This window comes from Homarus americanus, unplaced genomic scaffold (assembly GCF_018991925.1).
Source record: "Homarus americanus isolate GMGI-L3 unplaced genomic scaffold, GMGI_Hamer_2.0 scaffold38618, whole genome shotgun sequence".
NCBI lineage: Eukaryota > Metazoa > Arthropoda > Malacostraca > Decapoda > Nephropidae > Homarus > Homarus americanus.
In genome coordinates this window covers 204,546-227,500 of record NW_024745077.1, presented here as the reverse complement: position 1 = coordinate 227,500, position 22,955 = coordinate 204,546, and the positions used below count along the sequence as shown (strand labels likewise).

The 22,955-nt window shown below is 42.8% G+C and overlaps 1 protein-coding gene across 1 annotated transcript in view; it reads left to right on the top strand.

Moving 5' to 3' along the window:
• The window catches only part of LOC121878571, a 197,029-nt gene that overhangs the window by 69,535 nt on the left and 104,539 nt on the right, over positions 1–22,955 (top strand). The window lies entirely within an intron of this gene.

Genomic DNA, 22,955 nt, shown 5'->3' with positions numbered 1-22,955 from the left:
TAGAACGAAAGCTTTTGGGCGTTAAGTAAACGAGCGTCGGCCAACACCAGTTTATGGCCCTGAATCTCCATTTAATATTAGACCAACATGGGGGGGAGAATGGTTTATGTCTGGTGGGGGGGGGTGGAGAGAGAGAGAGAGAGAGAGAGTAGAAAGGGAGGGAAAGAAAGAGTTGATAATAAGAGGAAGGGGAGAATAGTGACAACAGAGAAAGGGGTGAAGAAAAAGGAAAGGGATGAGAGGAGATTAGAGAAAGGGGAGGAGGAGACGAAGAAGAAAAAGAAGAAGGAGGGGAAAAGGAAGAAGAAGGGAAGAAGAGTATACTGTCAAAGGATTGTTAGATACTGGAGAATTGAGATAGATAGATAGATAGATAGATAGATAGACAATAGACACGGTACTCAACCCCTTCACTCACCCATCTGTAAAGTTAGGTACCTCGTCACAACTGGGTGGGTTATGGGTTGCCCCGGGGAGTGAACTTAATGACCCCTTGAATAATCCAGCCATGTTAATAAGTCAGTCTTAACTAATTTGGATATGTTAAGGATTAGTTACGTCTTAGTAATGAGGTTTGACATAATGCCTGAGGTCATACGAGTGTCTTGTGTACACTGTCGAAGTTATTGTTGTTATTATTATTATTATTATTATTATTATTATTATTATTTTTAGGGTTATTGTTATTTTTTTTATTGTTGTTGATAAACCATCTAGGGAAAATGTAAACAAATAAATTACACCCACAATAGTTTCAAACACACACCTGCAACACCTAAGCAATTTTAAACACACCTGAGAAGTTTTAAACACACCTGGTGAGTTTTAAACACACCTGAGGAGTTTTTAACACACCTGCAACACAGAGACTCAGGTATGTAGATCAGCACACCTGCAGCGGCTTACAACTTCACCTTAAGTCCACCTCAAGTTTATTATCTTGAAAACTAACTCCCGCTGCTGGCACACGAGGAGGAGGAGGAGGAGGAGGAGGGGATGGGTCACGAGGAGTAGAGGAGGAGGAGGAGGAGGAGGAAGAAGAAGGGGTGAGAACGAGGAGGAGGAAGAAGGGGTGAGAACGAGGAGGAGGAAGAGGAGTGAGGAGGAGGAGGGGGAAGAAGAAGAGGAAGGACCAGTATGTTAATCTTCTTCCAGCGTCTTAAGTAAGATGACAAGTTCCTGTTAAGTGTCTGTCTGTCTGTCTGTCTGTTGTCTGTCTGTCTGTCTGTCTGTCTGTCTGTCTGTCTGTCTGTCGCATATGTATGTAGACCAACCAAAAATATACATGTGCGTCTTTGTATACATTTTCGCTCTTACATACACACAAATATACATTAATATACATACAGAGGATTACATACATAGATATACATTCACACACACACACACACGCACACACTCTCTCTCTCTCTCTCTCTCTCTCTCTCTCTCTCTCTCTCTCTCTCTCGTAGCTGTAGTGAAGATGTATGATATGCAGAGTAAAAAAAAAAGAACGCCTGCGGTATACAGCGAACGGGAGAGAGAGAGAGAGAGAGAGAGAGATATATATATAACCCACTCATATATGGACTATTTTCACGCTTCGGGAGTCAAAAATTAGATTTAAAAGTGAAATATGGAGGCGACGGAGGCATGACGAGGGGAGAGTGAGAGGGAGGGGAGAGTGAGAGGGAGGGGAGAGTGAGAGGGTGGGGAGAGGGGAGGAGAGGGAGGGGAGAGTAAGAGGGAGAGTGAGAGGGAGAGGAGAGGGAGGGGAGAGGGAGAGGGGAGGAGAGTAAGAGGGGGAGGGGAAAGCGAGAGTGAGAGGGGGGAGGTCGGAGGCAGAGGGGGTGAGAAGGGGTGGGGGAAACAAATAGTGACAGTTAAAAAAGGGGAAAAGGGAGAGATAAAAGAGGGAGAGAGATGAAGTTAAATGGGGTAGAAGGAATGAGGGGAGGGAGAGACAGAGCAGGGGAGTAAGGAGGGGAACAAACAGAGGGAGGGAGATAAGGGAGAGGCAAACAGAGAGGTGGAGGGAGGTAGGGAGCAAACATGGAAGGGGGGAAGAAGGAGGTAGAGAGAGGGAGGGGAGGAGGAGGTAAAGAGAGGGAAGGAGAAGGAGAGAGAGGGAGGGGAGGAGGAGAGAGGGAGAGAGAAGGGAGGTAGAGAGAGAGTGGGAGGGAGAAGGAGGTAGAGAGTGGGAGGGGAGAAGGAGGTAGAGAGGAGAGAAGGGAGGAAGGAGGTAGAGAGAGGGGAGGGGAGGAGGAGGTAGAGAGGGGGAGAGAGAAGGGGTAGAGAGAGGGAGGGAGAAGGAGGTAGAGAGAGGGAGGGAGAAGGAGGGTAGAGGTGAGAGGAGAGAATCACTCATCATCAGAAACAACATTGAGGATAAGGGTGAAGTTCACGTCCGGAGTTGATCAAGGGGCCAAACAACTTGTGTTAATTGAACCTAATTGTTGGGGAGGGGAGGGGGGGAGGGGAGAGGAGGCTGGGGGAGGAAGGGAAGAGAGGTTGTGGAGGTAGAGGAGAGGTAGAGGAGGAGAGAAGTGAGAGATAATTCAACCCTTGATTATACTATCGTACCTAGGGGTTGCTAAGACATCAAAATTTAGGGGTTAAGACATCGTACCTCAAGGCTAAGACATCGCACTCTAGGGTTAAGACATCGTACTCAAGGGGTTAAGACATCGTACTCAAGGGGTTAAGACATCGTACTCTAGGGGTTAAGGCATCGTACTCAAGGGGTTAAGACATCGTACTCTAGGGGTTAAGACATCGTACTCAAGGAATAAAAAATACATTACAATTACAAAAATGAACTCCAAGGATAAATAGATTAATTGACAGCAAACAATAAAATAATGATGACGAGGTATAATTAACACACACACACACAGACACACACACACACACACACACACACACACACACACACACACACACACACACACACACACACACACACACACACACACACGCTAAGAGGAGCCATCAATATCAACATTAAATTTAAACCGTCATTATTCAAGAAATTAATTACAACCAAATTAATGACCCAGTAATTAGTTTTGTGGTGTGTAGTGCGGACGCGCAGGAGCGGTTGGGGAGGGGGGGGGGTGTTGGCTTAAGCTTGCAAGTCGGATGTATGAACACACACACACACACACACACACACACACACACACACACACACACACACACACACACACACACACGCTAAGAGGAGCCATCAATATCAACATTAAATTTAAACCGTCATTATTCAAGAAATTAATTACAACCAAATTAATGACCCAGTAATTAGTTTTGTGGTGTGTAGTGCGGACGCGCAGGAGCGGTTGGGGAGGGGGGGGGGTGTTGGCTTAAGCTTGCAAGTCGGATGTATGAATCGGGTAAGCTAGTCGGTTCTTTATGAGTCGGATGAGCTAGTCGGGGTTATGAAAGTCGGGTGTTATGAGTCGGATGAGCTAGTCGGGGGTGTAAAAATCGGTTGTTTATGAGTTGGGTGAGTTAGTCGGGTACGCTAATCGGGGGTGCGCTAGTCGGTTCTTTTATGAGTCGGGTGGTGAGTTAGTCGGGTGAGCGGAGCGGGTCACAACACACAGCCAAGTATTAATAAAACATAAACTATAACAACACTGAGATAATTCTGTTGGCCATTACCCTAACACACACACACAACCTCCACTTAATGTTGTCGTGGTTGTAGGTAGACTGGAGAGGTTGTAGGTAGACTGGAGAGGTTGTAGGTAGACTGGAGAGGTTGTAGGTAGACTGGAGAGGTTATAGGTAGACTGGAGAGGTTATAGGTAGACTGGAGAGGTTATAGGTAGACTGGAGAGGTTGTAGGTAGACTGGAGAGGTTGTAGGTAGACTGGAGGTTGTAGGTAGACTGAGGGTTATAGGTAGACTGGAGAGGTTGTAAGTGGGAGGTTGTAGGTAGACTGAGAGGTTGTAGGTAGACTGTAGACTGGAGAGGTTGTAGGTAGACTGGAGGGTTTATAAGTAGACTGGAGAGGTTATGGGTAGACTGGAGGGTTGTAGGTAGACTGGAGAGGTTATAGGTAGACTGGAGAGGTTGTAGGTAGACTGGAGAGGTTGTAGGTAGACTGGAGAGGTTATAGGTAGACTGGAGAGGTTGTAGGTAGACTGGAGAGGTTGTAGGTAGACTGGAGAGGTTATAGGTAGACTGGAGAGGTTATAGGTAGACTGGAGAGGTTGTAAGTAGACTGGAGAGGTTGTAGGTAGACTGGAGAGGTTGTAGTGATTATAAGTAGCATTTTTTTACAGTTATTATTCACTTAACAAACATTCAGGAAATAACCCGGTAACAGACAGACAGAAAGACAGACAGACAGAAAGACAGACAGACAGACAGACAGACATCGGCTTTGAAAACACTACAGGTAAACTAGCATCATAAAGGGAATACTGAATCTATATGTGTAGTCTGATATCAAAGGTGAATTGTTGAAACTTGAAATAAAACGCTGGAAATCCCACCTCCCCCCCCCCCATCCTCTCTTCCCCCTACCCTTCTCTCCCCCCTCCTATCTATCCTTAACCCCCTCCCTTCTACCCATAACCCCTCCTCTCCCCCTCCCCCCTCGCTAACTTCACTTATGTATATAAATAAATAAATTAAATGTGAGCGAATGTATTTAGATTTTTTCGTTAAATTTATATTTGTTTGTTTGTTTTTGTTTGTTTGTATATTTTGAACGTTGTATTATCTGGGTTTGATGTACAGACATATACATATACACACACACACACACACACACACACACACACACACACACACATTCTTACCAATTCTTGAAACATTTATTTAATATTCTCTCTTTTTGTCTCTCAGCTCTCCAAGCTCTCACTTCGGTAGACCCTTTCAGTGAGACATTATCTGTGAGACATTTACAGTGAGACGGTCATTAGTCCTTTTTGTTTCTCTGGTCTGATATTGGTGAGAAATGTTTTGGTGTGTGACGTTGATATGACGTATTGATGACGAGGGGATCGTCCGGTGTGGTAACTTAGTCTTGAATCATTTTATTTTTATTATTTTTATTTTTTTTATTCTCATTCATTCTTATTTATTGTTACTGTTGCTCTTATTTATTCACTTTCACTCTCATTCACTCTTTACTCATTTACTCACTTTTACTTTTACTCATATACACTTTCACTCTTTCGCTCATTAGAATATAAGAACATAAGATAATAAGGAGTCTGCAATAGGCCGGTTGGTCTGTGCATGACAGCTCCTGTCGAGAGTTACTACCACTCTCTATCATCCATGAATCTATCCAGCCTCCTTTTGAAACTTTCCAGAGTTCTAGCACTTACTACAAAGTTGGTAAGCTTGTTCCACTCGTCCACCACCCTATTTGTGAACCAGTTCCTTCCTATCTCCCTCCTAAACCTAAACTTATCCAGAGAGAGAGAGAGAGAGAGAGAGAGAGAGAGAGAGAGAGATTTTATGTATTCAGCAGGAAGCTTTCTTGAGGTCGTCGACGGAAGCCCTGTTGTGAGAGAGCACGCCAGTGAAAGCAGTCTCAGGTATCGTGCAGAAAGTCTAGGGTGAAAGCTGCAAGGGAAAGTCCCATAGTGAAAGTACCGCGAGAAGATAATGGACAAGTAATCACCTGGAAGAAAGCTGAGGGGAAAGCTAAAGAGAAAGCAACTTCAGGTAGAGGAGAGGGTGGGGAAAATGTCGCGGGTGAAAGTTGTGAGAGGGGAGACACCAAAGTGAAAGCTGTGTGGTAGAGTCGTGGGCACAAAGAATAAATAAATGTGAGGGAAAGTGAAAGCTATGGGGGAGAGAAACGGTGTATAGAAACTGGTGATAAAAGAAGAGAGAAAGAGACTGAAAGTTGTGGATAAAAGAGAAAAGATAACAGGGAAAACAAACCTAAAAAAAAGTTATAGAAAGCACAACGTGAAAATCTGCTGGAACGTTATCGTCTATCGAAAGAAATTTTGAAACCCTGGTGAAAGTTTAGAAAGTTCCCTACTGTATAGTGAGAGAGTTCACAAGAAAGAAAGTTTAGTGAATGTTTTGTGGAAAGTTTGACTTACTTTTAGAAAGCATAAAGTTTTGAGGTTCTTTGAGTATCCTGCAGCATATTTTAAAGCCTCAGATTACGTGTTTGAGTACGATGTCTTAACCCCTTGAGTACGATGTCATAACCCCTTGAGTACGATGTCTTAACCCCTTGAGTACCATGTCTTAACCCTTTGAGTACGATGGCATAACCCTTTGAGTACGATGTCTTAACCCCTTGAGTACCATGTCTTAACCCTTTGAGTACGGTGTCTTAACCCCTTGAGTACGATGTCTTAACCCCTTGAGTACGGTGTCTTAACCCCTTGAGTACGATGTCTTAACCCTTTGAGTACGGTGTCTTAACCCCTTGAGTACGATGTCTTAACCCCTTGAGTACGATGTCTTAACCCCTTGAGTACGATGTCTTAACCCCTTGAGTACGTCTAGTAAATATTCTCACAATTCTCGTTCCTTCCCCCATAAACATTATACACAACATGATCCTTCCATTCCAACATTCCCATTCCAGTTTATAATTTGTGATTCCGTGTGTGGTGGATTTTTCTCTTTAATAAATGCATTCCTGTCTTATTCCTGTCCTATTCCTATTCAACTGCTTGTACCTGACGGGTCATCTCCAGACAGTTTTTGATATTCCAGGAATGTCTGACCAGTTCCAACAGTCGTATTCCCATTCCCATTCCAAAAATTCATTGATGCTTTAACTTGCGGTGTTTTTTTAGTTTTAGGAATATGTCTTGAAATGACCTGGAATGTCTGATATGATTTTTTAGGAATACCTTATGTGATGTATTCCCATTCCCATTCTAACTGTGTGAACTCGACATTCTTGAGAACTGTGTAAAGGTCTGACCTAATCTCCCATTCCCATTCCAGGGAGGGGGTGGTATGTATGTCTGACTCTGCCTCCTACATTCCTATTCCCATTCCGAGTTCATGGACGCCAGCTTCCCAGACACTCGAATTCCTGGAACAAGTCTTGACATCATTTTCCATTCCCATTCCCATTCCAGTAGGCCAGAGTATCATCTCCTTTCGCCTGCCAGAATGCTTTTAGTCAGCTAATTGTATCGTAGCGTTTAGGATAATTTTTTCCCACTCCGGATTTAGCTTCGAGCTTAGTACGTGAAGCTAGATATTGGGTGAAGGGTCTTATGGAGGGGAGGAGTTTAGCTTTTGAGTAATAACGCAAAGCTAAAACTATTGGTTGGGGGCTCTTATGGAGTGGAGGAGTTTAGCGGAGTCTAAAGTGAAGCTAAAACTCTTGGGAGAAGCTTCTTTTAAGGTAGAAGGGGGAATTAATTTTTTTTAGCTGATTTATGACGCAAAGCTAAAATTCCTGGGAAGAAGTTCTTACGGGATGGAAGGGGCTCGAGGTTAGCTTTTACTTGAGTCTAACATAAAGCTAAATAATGGATTGAAGCTCTTACAAGTACGCTAACCTAAGTATTAGGAGGAGGAAGAGGCTCTCATAACACCGAGGAAGAGGAGGAGGAAGAAGAAATAAGAGGGAGTAAAGGAAGAGATACAGAAGATATTAAAGAGGAGGTAGAGAGATAAAGAGAGAGATAGTAGAGAGGAAATAGGGAGAAGGAGAGGGAACAAGAGAGAGAGAGAGAGAGAGAGAGAGAGAGAGAGAGAGATTGATTGTGTGTTTGTTTGTTTGCTGTTTATTTATTTGTATATGTGTTGTGTGTGTGTGTCTGTCTGTCTCTGTCTACCTGTGCCTGTCTACCCATGTCTGTCTGTCTGTCTGTGTATGTCTACCTGTGCCTGTCTACCCATGTCTGTCTGTCTGTCTACCTGTCTGTCCTGTCTACCCATGTCTGTCTGTCTGTCTGTGTATGTCTACCTGTGCCTGTCTACCCATGTCTGTCTGTCTGTCTGTGTATCTATCTAAAAGTCTGTATCTGTCTATCCGTGTGTGTATCTTTCTACCTGTGTCTGTGACTGTATTTGTCTATCTGTCTGTATATCCATCTAGACACGTGTGTATTTTGTGCTGTAAAAGATTAAAGAGAAAATCCACTCGGCGACCATTAGTTGGGAGGCGCCTACCTAGTGATGGCTTTATGGGCCCCTGATGAGATTAATTCTGCCTCATTGTGCTGATAAAGAGAGAGAGAGAGAGAGAGAGAGAGAGAGAGAGAGAGAGAGAGAGACGTATTGGAAATATTTTATTTTTATAAGAATTATCAATGTAATAAAAATAGTGATAAAACTACTACTACTACTACTACTACTAAATAAGACTTAAGTATTAACACATAAGTTCATAAAAGCTTTATTTAATATCCGCCAAACACACACACACACACACACACTTACTCCCTAATTAACATAACTACCTGTACTAAATCACGTACTTCGTAATTACCTGGATTGTATCTCATTAACAAGGTCTGGAGTTGTTAACCACGAGTGTACTAATTTGGCCCAGGCAACCTAACCAGATTCATCCTAATTATCGTGTCTGGTATAATTGACAACTAGTTTTATAATCATGACGGTTCATTTGTACTTTGGGGGGAGGGGAGGGGGAGGGGAGGAGGGGGAGGGGGGGCAGCAGTGTATATTAACATCTTCACTACACTCGCTCCCCCAAAAAAGTATCTTTACCATTTTGTACGAGACAATATGACACAACGGACGAAGGATTTTGACAACCCTACCGAGACAACAGGAGTCACAGTGTTCATTATGACATTCATCGATCACCACCGTGAAGATAATGTTTTGGGGGCGAATGTTTATGAGGCAACGGGGCCGGCACTGTACTCGACCTCTCCTATTCCTCATCTGTAGAGTTAGGTACCCGTTTACAGCTGGGTGGACCATGGGGGAACTTCGGGAATGAATCCGTGACCCCTCGACTGCCACGCCTCCCTCTCTCTAATTAACTGAGATAAAACGTAATTACTCCTATCCAGTGTATAGTTAACGTAGGTAAAATTTAATCAACTGGATCCTAGTTAATTACCCGAGCTATGTGGTTAATTATTTCCCTCCGTGCTAATTAACCGAGATGGTGTTTGATAATGAGTCCAGTGTAATTAACCGACTACGTGTACATTAACTGGCACTAGTCTAGGTAAAATGAATCAATCACCTGTGTCCCAGCCTTAATTAACCGGTAGTCGAGTGCGTAATGTCCCTCAAATACCTTAATGACCCTGGACATGTATCATCTACCTGGTGGTGATACATGCTCTACCTGTATAACGATCACTGCCGGATACAGTACGTGTCATTAAGAATATCCTGTGTAAATGAGGTCACAAAACTAACCTAACCTAACCTGACCTCACCTGACCTCACCTAACCCAGGTAGCGTTAAGGTGTTTAATCATCAGGTCAAATAAGCTGGAGCGTCTAATGTTCAGATTATCCTAATTTTACGTAGAAACTCCCTTCCTACCCCCCCACCCTTCCTCTCCTTCTCGTCTGGGATTCGAACTGATGTACCTGTGTATCGTGTAGAGGCACCTGTACACCTGTCCAACGAATCACTACTTGGACACCTGTTGGGGAAGGGGACAGGTGTAACGACATCAGTATAGAGTAGAGTTCACGGTCCTATAGCATTATATAACAGCTATATATAACAACAATTATATACGGTATACTACTACATTTATTTAATGAGAGACTTGTATAAAAAACACTAGGTACACCTTTTATATATACCTGTATTTAATTATATTTGAAAGGTAGGATTAGTTTTAATTACTGTGTCTATATGAATTGGAATTTTAAATATTTATTGTATGTAATTTACGAGCCTGAGGTGACGGCAGGTATTAGTGGTCAACAGGTGTGTGAGACAGGTGTTGATCGTAGTAATTAAGACAGGTGTTGAACGTGGTAATTAAGACAGGTGTTGATCGTGGTAATTAAAAGTTTGATGGGGTAAATTATTTATAGTTTTTTTAAATGTTAAAGTAATAGGTGATTTGTCTGCCTGTCTGTCTGTCTGTCTGTCTGTTTCCCTGTCTGTTTGTCACTGTCTGTCTGTCTGTCTGTCTGTTTCCCTGTCTGTTTGTCACTGTCTGTCTGTCTGTCTGTCTGTTTCCCTGTCTGTTTGTCACTGTCTGTCTGTCTGTCGTTGTCTATCTGTGTGTGTCTGTATTCTCTCTCTCTCCTTGTTTTTGTTTCCATTATCTCCAGCTGTTCCCACTTCTGCACACACCATTTATTCCTCCCTTCTCTCTCTCCTCCCTACTCTCTCTCTCTCTCTCCTCCATTCTTTCTCCTCCTTTCTCTCTATCCATTTTTCTTATCAACGTTTGTTATTGGTTCTGTGTTTATGTTTTTGCTTTTTTCTTATTTAATTTCCTATTTGATTAATTTTTTCTTCTTCTATATTTAGTCACGTTATTATTGGTTTCATATTTATTATTATTATTATTATTATTATTATTATTATCATTATTATTATTATTATTATTATTATTATTATTATTATTATTATTATTATTATTATTATTATTATTATTATTATTATTATCATTATTATTATTATCATTATTATTATTATTATTATTATTATTATTATTATTGTTTATTGTTTATTTGTCTCTCATAATAATATGTATTTTAAAGGTGAATTCGTTCTCTTCACTAAAATATTAAAGAAACCAAATATTTTGAAATATTTTACCACAATGTCGCATAAATTAATTAAATATAAAATACATATTATAGATCTAATAAGTATTATAAGCATAAATTACCTGTCTTTAGTATCTATATATTATTACGTAGAAGAAATTATATCACCTGTGTATAAAGAAAATGTTCAGGTAATGTTTAGTTCAGAGTATATAAAAGTGAGGTAGTGTTTTGTTAATTATACTTTGCTTAGGTAAATATGATGTTTATATTTTACACCGCCAAAAAATATATGCTTTTATATTTTTCTCCGCTACAAGAAATTATTACCTGTGACCTAGTTTATCGGTTGTGTGGGTGTCTGTGTGTGTGTGTGTGTGTGTGTGTGTGTGTGTGTGTGTGTAGGTAGTTTGTATTGTGTTATGAACGTATAAAGTATTTTTCACTGTAACGCTGCTACTACCACTACTACTACCACCACCACCACCACCACTACCACAACCACCACTCCTACCACCACACCTACCACTACCACCAGCCTCGGGGGAACGTCTCTTACATTATCTTACTTCCGGGATGAATGAAGAAAAATGAGAAAAAAAGAGAGAGTGAAAGGAGAGAGAGAATTTTTTTCCTTCATTCATAGGAGTGAGGCGAAGAGGAAACGCGTTAATACTTCCAACGCTGACCAGTGTAGAATGACAGGTAGAATGATCAGGTGTTGGTAGAATGGTAGGATGGTGGTAGAATGATAGGGTGATGGTAGAATGATAGGGTGGTGGTAGAATGATAGGTTGGTGGTAGAATGATAGGTTGGTGGTAGAATGATAGGGTGGTGGTTGAATGATAGGGTGGTGGTAGAATGATAGGGTGGTGGTAGAATGATAGGGTGGTGGTAGAATGGTGGTGATGGTAGAATGATAGTGATGCTAAAATGATAGGGAGAATGATAGGATGACGGTAGAATGATGAATGGGTGATGGGGAAAGAGGTGTTGTCGGGAAGGAAGAGGAGGGATGGAGTAGTGTTATGAAGGAGAGATGGAGTAGAGAGGGAGTGTGGGAGAGAAGGCTGATGGGATGGAGTAGGGAAGCAGTGAGGGAGTAGGGAGGGAGGGAGTGTTTGTAATCTCTCCATCGCGTTACCTACTTCCTCTGTGTGTGATGACATACCTCACCTCGCCCCACTGCACCGGATACACACACACACACACACACACACACACACACACACACACACACACACACACACACACACACCACCCCACACACACCACCCTCCCCACACCACCCCCCACACACACCACCCCCACACACACCACCCCACACACACCACCCCCACACACACCACTCCCCCACACACACCACCTCCTCACACACTACCCCCACACCACTCCCCCCACACACCACCCACACACACCACCCTCCCCCACATACACCACCCCCACACCACCCCCCACACACACCACCCCTCCCCACACACACCACCCCCACACACACTCACCTCCCCCACACCACACCCCCACACACACACTACCCCCCCACACACACACACACTACCCCCCCTCACACACACACACCTGTCCATCATAAACATCAAATTACTGTTTCACCTGGCACTCCTAATGACAGGTACGGACGGCCTTTTAAACCCAGTGTCCAGGTAGATTAAACCATCAAACTCCTTAAAACTGTCGTGGTTTATCTCCTCCCCCCCCCTCCACGCCGCCAGGTAAATCATTGTTTTAATTCTCGTTTCTCATTTATAGTGGTTAAGGTTTATTTCCGGGTTGATTAGAATGTTATGCTGTGTTATGGATTCGAACTGGGGTGACTGATGGGATGGTGTGGGTGTTTATAGTCCGGTCAGCCACCACTGTCGTGTAGATAGATAGAGGGACACTCAGACAGACAGACAGCCAGACAGACAGATAGACACACTAACAAACAGACAGATAGACACACAGACAGACAGACAGGCATTCAGACAGACATAGAAAAGCAGGTAGACAAAGAAACACAGACAAACAAAGAAATGACAGACAGACACAGACACATTATCACCATCTTAAACATAATAAAACTATTATTAATAATTATCAAGAGTAACAAAGTTATATACAAATGAGAGAGAGAGAGAGAGAGAGAGAGAGAGAGAGAGAGAGAGAGAGAGAGAGGACTCACCATCAACAAGGCTAGATGGCTGAGTATATCTCCAGCATACTCACGAATATATTAAAACATAATATCCAACTTTGAGTATACTAACACGACAGAGGATAATATAACTTGAGTATATTTAATGCAAACTGGACTCACTCGTGCGAATATGCGATATACTGTGTGGAAATTCTGTCGCTGAAATATACTTAGTGTATACTCCAACAACGGGTATATCAACAAGGTAAAAACGAGTGTAGTATATTCTCTATGTAACTTTAACTACGAGTATATTATCAAACCGGGATATACTTTCTAACTATATTTTGTTTACATGGAATTATATAATATACTCCAATTTATATTACACAAAGTCAACTCTTTAATGCAGAAACAACATGATATATACGCTATGCTATTTTATATAACAAATTACAGAGGATTAATTTAATATATCACGTTATGTACTTTTTCGTTCCACGGGCGAAGAAAAGTTTCTATTTTACCCAAAGTAAATAAAACTTTGTAGATAATAATATAAGCTCTCTAGGCCTTGCTATATAACAACGTGAGTATATATCATTTTACTGCTGGGGAAGTCATATATTATAGCGATTCTGAAATACGTGGAGTAAATTACAGACTATTCCTGAGCCGTTGTGTTGATATGTGAGAAAATGGCTGTATCTACTTAGTGTGTTGGCTACAGGACTAGTGAGAGGTGGAGAGAGAGAGAGAGAGAGAGAGAGAGAGAGAGTTTGTAATATTTACCTGTAATAATACAAATACTTTCCAGTATCTCTCTCTCTCTCATATAATATACCTCAACAAACTCGTACTATATCCCTCACATATCATACATATAACACTATATAACAAAACCTATATAATATGTACCTGCTATAAGTGCCCTACCACAGTCAAGTATTGTTAAGTGTGTTTTATAAGTTAGTTGTAGTGTTGTCAAGTACAGCGGCCGTCGACATTACGTTTTCTAAGTGGTATTCATATAGGGGGAGGTGGGGGGGGGGGAGGGGGGGGTGTTTCCATTGTCAGAAGCAGCATCCTCCTCCTCCCCTCCCCCCCACCACCACCTCTTTCACATCTCTTCCTCTCCCTTCCCATTCTTCCCTATTCCATCCTATTTCTCCTCTTCTCCTTATCTCTTCCTATCCCATTCCATTCTTCCACCCCATTTCTCCTCTTCTACTTCTTCCCCCTTCTGTTTCAATCTCTTTCCATCCTTCTCCTCCTCTTCCCTAACCCTTCTCATCTTCCTCCTCTTCTCTAACCCTTCCCATCTTTATCCCATCCTTCCCCATTCCTCTTCAAATCTTTCTCTCCCTTTCTTTTCCACCTCATCCTTCCTCTCTTCCACATCCCTTCCCATTTCACTGTATCCCCCCCCCCCTTCTCTCCCTTTCTAATGGAATGGGATATCTGGGAAAAAGTGGCCATAGTGGGAAAAAAGTCCCCCAGGTAGTTGGGAAGAAAGTGGCTGAGGTATTAGGGAAAAAATTTATTTACTATTGAAGAAAAAAAATTGGTGCCCAAATTAAAAAGAAATAATTAAAAATATCTAATTGATTCCCCCAAAGTATATAATTATCGGGGTCATGAATCAGCTAAAATTAGTGAGATTATTTTCTCCCCATATAATAACACACCCAGGGATTATAGAAGATTATCATGTTATAAATAATCCGAGTGATTTGGAGACTATAATTATTGTGTTAATCCCTGAGAGATTATTGATATTATTGTTTATTGGTTTATGGTACAGGAATATTATTATTATTATTATTATTATTATTATTATTATTATTATTATTATTATTATTATTATTATTGTTATTGTTATTGTTATTGTTATTATTATTGTTATTTTTGTTGCTGTTGTTGTTGTTTATGTTATTATTATTATTATTATTATTATTATTATTATTATTATTATTGCTGTTGTTGTTGTTTATGTTATTATTATTATTATTATTATTATTATTATTACAAACAATATAATATCAACTTCAACAAACAATATTACCGTAATATTTCTTTAAAATAATATGTAACAAAATATTTCTTAGTATTAGAATTTTTTTTAGACACGGGAAATATTAACGCAGCGGAAGTTGATTCAGTCGGATAAATGTTTTGCAATATCGCTAATTAATCCAGGTAATTAAGGTAATGATTGTGGTTGTGGTGTTATCATTATTGGGTAGTTTGTTTGTTTGTTTGTTTGTTTGTTTTATTTATCGATTATGAAAGACCTGGTTTGTGTATTTTGGGATTTTTATGTGTTGAATTGATTTGGAGAGAGAGAGAGAGAGAGAGAGAGAGAGAGAGAGAGAGAGAGAGAGCTACACCCAACACACGGTACACTCGTTCTCTCTGCTACACCCAACACACACGGTACACTGTCCCTCCTCTTTGCTACACCCAACACACACGGTACACTCGTTCTCTCTGGTACACCCAACACACACGGTACGCTAACCCTCCTCTGTCTGCCACGCCCATTACGATACAGCAAAAATACTGTATTTTCTGCCTGCTTACAGCTGTGAGGGAGAATAAATTACAGTGTGTTTGTAATGCTGTAAAACCTCTTTGTTGTGTGGTTTTTTTTGTCGAGGTGGAAAGTTTGGTAAATAGAATCACCATGAGTATCCCTAGAGGCGGGTATCCTGTAACACACCAATTTAAATGGAAATTGTAGTTAACGGTACAAGGATGACTGCGTTTAGGGAAGGTGTCTTGTAGGGGGGGGGGGCAGCTTTCTTTTTAACTCCCTTTCTCTCTCTATATACTACTCTCGTAGTGCCACAGGTGAGTACGGTAACACTATTTACCCTCACGTAAACTTCACTCATTTACACAACAGTTTTACTCACGTCTCACCAACCTGGAATTAGGGATTAAGCCTACTGAAGCGGCGGCAGGAATTACCGCTGTTGTTCTCCCTGGTAAAAAAAAAAAGTAAAAAAAAAAAAAAAATGAAAAATAAAATAAAATCGAATTATATTTATCTCAGTATTAAAAAAAAAGGTTGTGGTGGCTGAGAGAACAGAACACTCGCCTCCCGACCTAATGGGGACTGGTTCGTTCTCCCGCGAGGCACCCACAGTCCAACCAGGTGTGTATTGGTACCTGTGTTTGTAGTGTAGGTAGTGACGATGGTTAATTACCTTGTGTACCTGAGGGTTAGTTTGTGTTCTTTCCTCTTTGTCTGGGTGTATTGTGGTACCTATATATAACGGACTTTTCTATATAATCCGTTATTGAGAGGGTTTCACATCTGATGTACATACCCTCGATAGAATAGATTTTCATCTATATAAAGTTCGTGAGATGGAAGTTTCGTGTATAATGGACCCTCGATATACCGGACTTTCCTCTCTATACAGTCCGTTAAATAGAGGTTTCAACATATAACGGACCCTCGATATACCGGACTTTCCTCTCCATATAGTCCGTTAAATAGAGGTATCACTATAGATGAAGAACCTCCTCTAACCCTGTCTCGAAAACTTGTCTGTCTCAGCGTTTTCCGACCACCAACCACCTATAAAAACCGTTTAGCCAATAAAAACAACTCAGTCTCACAGTTTAGCCAATGAAAAGTTAGTTAATTTCACAATCGAGTGGTTCCTGGATGGACCTTGGGAGGGGGAACTAACATAGCATTAACTTTGTTTTGAGAGAAGGATGTTATGTTTTTTTTTGGGTCTTAGCCTTGACTTTTACGAAGTTATTGTGAAGTAATGTGTGACAGGTGGTGTAGTGGTGGTGGTGTGGTGTAGTGGTGGTAGGGGTATTGGTGGTGATGGCAGTAGTAGTGTTAGTGGTGGTGGCAGAGGTGGTGGATGTGATGGTGGTGGTGGTAGTAGTGTTGGTAATAGTGGCTGGTTGTCACAAACGGTTAAATTATGATTATCTTACGAGGGTGCGGTGGGTGAGTGGATACATTACTCATCTTCCGTCTTTAAGGTCCCTGGTTCGCATCCAGAGTAACCTCAGGTCCACCAACTTTACAATTGAGAAAGTGAAGACGATCGAGTACAGTGTGTTGATGGTGGTGCTCATTGGTCCTATGCCCGGGCTGGAGAATCTCTGCCAGCACGAGAACTTATTAGCGTTGGGTGTTCCCCTTCACCCCCACACACCCCACACACCCCACACAGCCCACACTCCCAGGGCCCCCACACAGCCCACACTCCCAGGGCCCCCACACAGCCCACACCCCAGGCCCCACACAGCCTTACACACTCCCCAGGGCTCACACACAGCCCACACCCCAGGCCCCCCACACACCCCACACTCCCCAGGCCCCACACACCCCACACTCCCAGGCCCCCACACACCCCACACTCCCAGGCCCCTACACACCCCACACCCTGGTGCCCCCACACACCTGGGCGAACCGAAGGCTTTAATCAGGACGTAAATTGCAGTTTGTACCACAGGGGTTGAGACGTGTGACTTGTGCTGTGTGATTAAAAGTCGAACTGAACCTATGTGATTCCTCTCTCTCTCTCTCTCTCTCTCTCTCTCTCTTTCTCTGTCTGTTGGTCTTTCTGTTTCTGTCTATTTTATTTATTAACTTATTTATTTTTTAAGTTTATTTATTTGTTTCTTTGTTTATCTGTCTGTGTGTCTGTCCGCCAACACTAACGACCATCTGTGGGGAATTAAACCCAATTTAAGTAAATAGAACATTGTTAACGACTCCTGCAGCTGAAACTACGAAGCCTTAAATAGTCTCCATTATACTAGTTTGTGTCTTGGTGAAGCTTCGAAGCTCTATGACCCCTGTTTTATGGGTTGAGTTATATGAAGCCTCGATGTCCTGACAGTCACTCTTTATCTTGCTCTTTGTGAAGCTTTTCGAAACTCTGACAATCAATCTTTTGTTGTTATTGAAGCCTCGAAACCGTGATAACAACTCACTGAAGCCTTTAAAACCATTATTACCCTTTTGCTGTTTGTGAAGCCTGACAACTTTTCCTTTCTGATACCTTGAAGCCTTGAACTTGACACCCCCCTCCTACTTCTGAAGCCTCATAACCAACCCTGGCAGCCCCCTCCTCATATCCTGGCCAGGCTTCACTAAGGGGAAGCATCTCTCGTGAAGGATGGAGGCTAACGACGGTACTATATTATCGTTGGGTTTTAACACAGTGATCAAGGAACCCCACCCCACCCCACCCCACCCCCACCCAGCACCCCACCCAGCAACCCACCCAGTAACCCACCCCACCCCACCCCCACCCCCACCCTACTCCACTCACTCCACTCCACCCCCACCCCCACCACTCCACCACTCCACTCACCCCACCCCACTCCACCCTACTCCACCTCACTCCACTCCACTCACCCCACCCCACCCCCACCCCACCCCACCCCCACCCCACCCCACCCCACCCCACACCCAGCACCCCACCCAGCAACCCACCCCACCCCACCCAGTACCCCACCCAGCAACCCACCCCACCCCACCCCACCCCACCCAGTAACCCACCCAGTAACCCACGCCACCCCACCCCACCCCACCCCACTCCACTCACCCACTCCACCCCACCCCACTCCACCCTACTCCACTCACTCCACTCACTCCACCCCCACCCCACCCCACCCCACCCCACTCACTCCACCCCACCCCACCCCACTCACTCCACCTCACTCCCACCCCACCCCACCCCCACCCCACCCCACTCCACCACTCCACCCCACCCCGCCCAGTAACCCACCCCACCCCACCCCACTCTCACTCCACCCCACCCTACTCCACCCTACTCCACTCACTCCACCCCACCCTGCCCAGTAACTCCACCCCACCCCACCTGCCTCTACCCACCTTACCCACTCACTCCACTCCACTCACTCCATTCCACCCCACCCCACCCCACTCCACCCCACTCTAGGGTGATAAATCTTTAGATAAAATAAACTAGGGTGGCTAATCTTCAGGTGAACCTTTTTAAACTAAGAATCTGAATTATTACAAAACACAAATAAAAGTTGTTGTTGTTAACAGTAAAAATATAATAGAAAATATTAGATTCTCTTTATGACTTCCCACTTGACCCGTGTTGTGAGTTGTTGTTGTTGTTAAGAATGTATTTGTTGTCATTGTTGTTGTTGTTTTAGGGGAGGAGGAGGAGTGGATTGTGTTTGTTTTGGTGCCTGAACAAAGAACAGGGTCTGGTGTTCTTGTTGTTCTTGCTGAAGTAATTGGTTTTTTTTACATCTCTATAACTAAAGACTATCAGTTGTACTTGTTTTTTCTTGCCGTGTGAGCAAAGAACACAATCATATGTTCTTGCTCCTTGGAGGCTGAACAAATACGTGTTCTCCTCGGTGGCGAGTGTAATGAAACTAGTCATATGTATTACCTGTTCTTGTTTATACACACTTATGAAAAGCTGATTTGATTTTAAATAGAAACTGTTTGTTTTTCCCTCACAGAACACAATGAAACAGTCAAACATTTAAAACTCATTAAAACCCGCCCAAAATAGATCAAACTCGTTAAAACACAATAAAACACACTAAAACACCCAAAAAAACACAGTTAAACACCAAAAATACATTAAACAATGTCCGATAGACATTAAATTCATTCAAACACAATAAAACACAACAAAACACGCCCGATAGACATTAACTTCATTCAAGCACATTAAAACACCCAGAAAAACAGAATAAAACGGACCTGTAATAACGACGCTTAAAAATTGTTGTTTGCAGGCTGCGATGCTCTCAAATATTTCGACAACATTAAACCCGGCAGGTAGTGTAAACAGTCCTCTTGTGTGCTTATTGTATTACCTTGTTTGGTGTTGCCAGAGTGAGTGGAAGTGGGTCGTTCGTTTACAGGTGGAGTTTGTTGTTTACAGGTGGAGTTGCATTGTTTACAGGTGGACGTGTGTTGATAGGTGGGGGAGTTGTTTACAGATGGAGTAGCACTGCTTACAGGTGGAGGTTTGTTGTTTACAGATGGAGATATATTGTTTACAGGTGGAGATGTTTTGTTTACAGGTGGGGGAGTTGTTTACAGTTGGAATCGAGTTGGTCAAGGTTTGAGTCGAATCGGGAGAGAGAGGTCAGGTCAGGTCAAGTGTTGGGTTCAACTGATTTAGGTTAGGTCAGGTCAGGTCAAATGTTGAGTTCAAATGAGTCCCCGGTAAGCAAGGGGTGAGAGGTCGTGCTGAAAGGCTTTGAATGGTCTTGTTTAACCCAGTGAGGATCATGGATTAAACCTTTTGATTATGGTGGGTTTCACCTTTTGAGGATCATGGATTAAACCTTTTGAGGATGGTGGGTTTAACCTATTGAGGATCATGGATTAAACCTTTCGATTATGGTGGGTTTATCCGTTGTGGATGATGGGTTAAACTAGCTTCCTCAAAGTGTTAACATATCCTCAAAGGTTAAACCCGCTTTCTGAAAGGGTTAAACCAGTGTTCTAAAGGGTTCAAATATCACGCTCAAAGGATTAAAACATCGTCCCCAAGGGTTAAAACATCGTCCTTAAAGGGCTTAACCATCGTAGTCAAAGGGTTAAAACATCGTCCTCAAAGGGTTAAAACATCGTCCTCAAAGGGTTAAACCATCGTTCTCAAAGGGTTAAACCATCATTATCAAAGGTTTAAACTATACTCTCCTAAGGGTTAAATCATCATCCTCAGAGGCGTTAAAAGTTTGATGACAATGGTTTAATCGTTAAACCACTGTCCCCCAAAAGGGTTAATACGTCATCGGTATCACGTGTAGAGACGACCTAAGTTCTGATAGAAGTTCTGACGCGATTGAAAAGTGAAGTTGGAAACTGGTTCATTATCAAGTTTCGAACAAGCAGAATGAGTTGAGAGAGAGAGAGAAAGACTGTGTGAGAGAATGGGAGAAAGAGAGAGAGTGAGTTAGTGAGAACGAGGGAGAGAGTGTTAGAATGAGATATAGAGTTAGTGAGAATGAGAGAGAGTGAGTGAATGAGTGTGTGTGTGTGTGTGAGAGAGAGAGAGAGAGAGGGAAAGAGAGAATGAGAGAGTTAGTGAGAATGAGCGAGAGAGAGAGAGAGAGAGAGAGAGAGAGAGAGAGAGAGAGAGAGAGAGGTTTCATTTAAGAGGTTCAAATACTCGACACTTGTCACAGTCTTACTAACAGATTTCCAGGAAAGAGGGAGGGAAAAAGGCGAGTGTCTTACCTCTGAGCTTCACGTTTCCAAGCAATAGTTTCGTGAAGTGAAAAGGTCGAGAGGTTGAGAGAGTCGAGCAGGAACCCCGGTCGATGGTACGAACCCAGAACGAGGTCACGGGTTGTATGTTAGGTCACACCTGTTGTAAATTAGGTAATTCTGTTGTAAGTTAGGTCATCCTGTTGTATGTTAGGGTCAATCTGTTGTATGTTAGGTCACCCTGTTGTGTGTTAGGTCGCCCTGTTTTATGTTAGGTCGCCCTGTTTTATGTTTGGTCACCCTGTTATATAAATTAGGTCACCCTGTCATAAATTAGGTCACCCTGTCATAAATTAGGTCACACGGGTAAAACCATCACCTGACCACAAGCAATAACAACTAACTCAAAATAATTACCTGACAGAAAGTTGACAGGTATGAGAACCATTAATTACAGGTGACAGTTAACGTACTATTTGGCGCGTTATTGGTAAAGGCGGAAATACCCGTCTGTCAGCGGAAATGGATGGATTTTGGACGGATTTGGGAAGGGATTTTAGTGAGGCGGGATAGAGAGTGCGGAAATGGGTGGATTTTGGACGGATTTGGGAAGGGATTTTAGTGGGGTGGATTTTGGGCGGATTTGGGAAGGGATTTTACTGAGGCAGGATAGAGAGTGCGGAAATGGAAGGATTTTGGACGGATTTGGGAAGGGATTTTAGTGAGGCGGGATAGAGAGTGTGTGCATGTATTTGAATAACATGTTAATGCAGTCGTGATATTGGTGAGAGCGTTGCCTGGTTTTGGCTCTTGGTTTAAGTAGGTGTTCAGTTAAGCGCTGGTATTGGATATAGTGAGAAAAATGTATAAAAAACACATAATTATTTGTTTTTGTGTTCGTAAGGGGAGGTTTTTTTTTTTTTTATCTTTTTGCACTGAATTTTGATATTATATTTATACATCGATACACACACGTAGATACATATAGAACACACACACACACGCCTCCTGACAGATACTCCCCAGTCAGCCGATCAACGCCTACGCCCCCTGGGAGTGTGGGGTATTATCGCCCACTGTTCGTCAAAGTCTCAGGAAACTGGACCACCTATCAATCCTGTGTCGTCTCCTCACCACCTGTGGACCCTCTGTCTTAACCCATACTCTTAGGGGTGGCTCTGTCTGTCTCTCCTTCTTTGTCTATCTGTATCTCTCTTTCTCTCTCTCTCTCTCTGTCTGTCTGTCTGTCCTTCTTTGTCTATCTATCTGTCTGTCTGTCTCTCTCTCTTTCTCTGCCTCTCTCTTTCTCTCCCTCTCTCGCGTTGATGAAAGATTAAAGCCAAAGTTGTATGTATTTTAGTTAATCATAAAATCCGAGCCTCATTACCCGAGTAGTTTGTTAGTAAGACGTAAAACAGGGAAAGACACGACAACTTTTTTTTCACAGGACGAGCAGAAAAAATATATATCATCTTTTCTTACTTTCCTTAGTGAAGAGAAAATACTTTATTTTATTTTTTTACGCCGTCTACTCTTTGAAGAGAGAAAGCAGAGGTTTATCATAGTTTTAACAAAGATGTAATCAAAACTTTCGCCAGAGTGAAAGGACTCGCTGGGACAGGGGGGGTGGGGGGTGTACAGTCCATTTTAATCCTGAGAGTTTTTCCTGTGATAATGGGAAACATACTTACGTTCCTGACTAGTGTTGAGATGGTGGTGGGTGGTGGGAGGGTGGGTGGTGGAGGGGGTGGGTGTGGTGGGTGGTGTGAGGTGTGGTGGTGGGTGGTGAGGGGTGGTGGGTGGGTGAGGGTGGTGGGTGGTGTGGGAGGGGTGGTGGGGTGGTGTGAGGGTGGTGGTGGGTGGTGTGGTGGGTGGTGTGGAGGGTGGTGGGTGGTGTGGAGGGTGTGGTGTGTGAGGGTGGAGGAGGTGGTGGGTAGGTGGGAGATGGGAAGGGAGACGT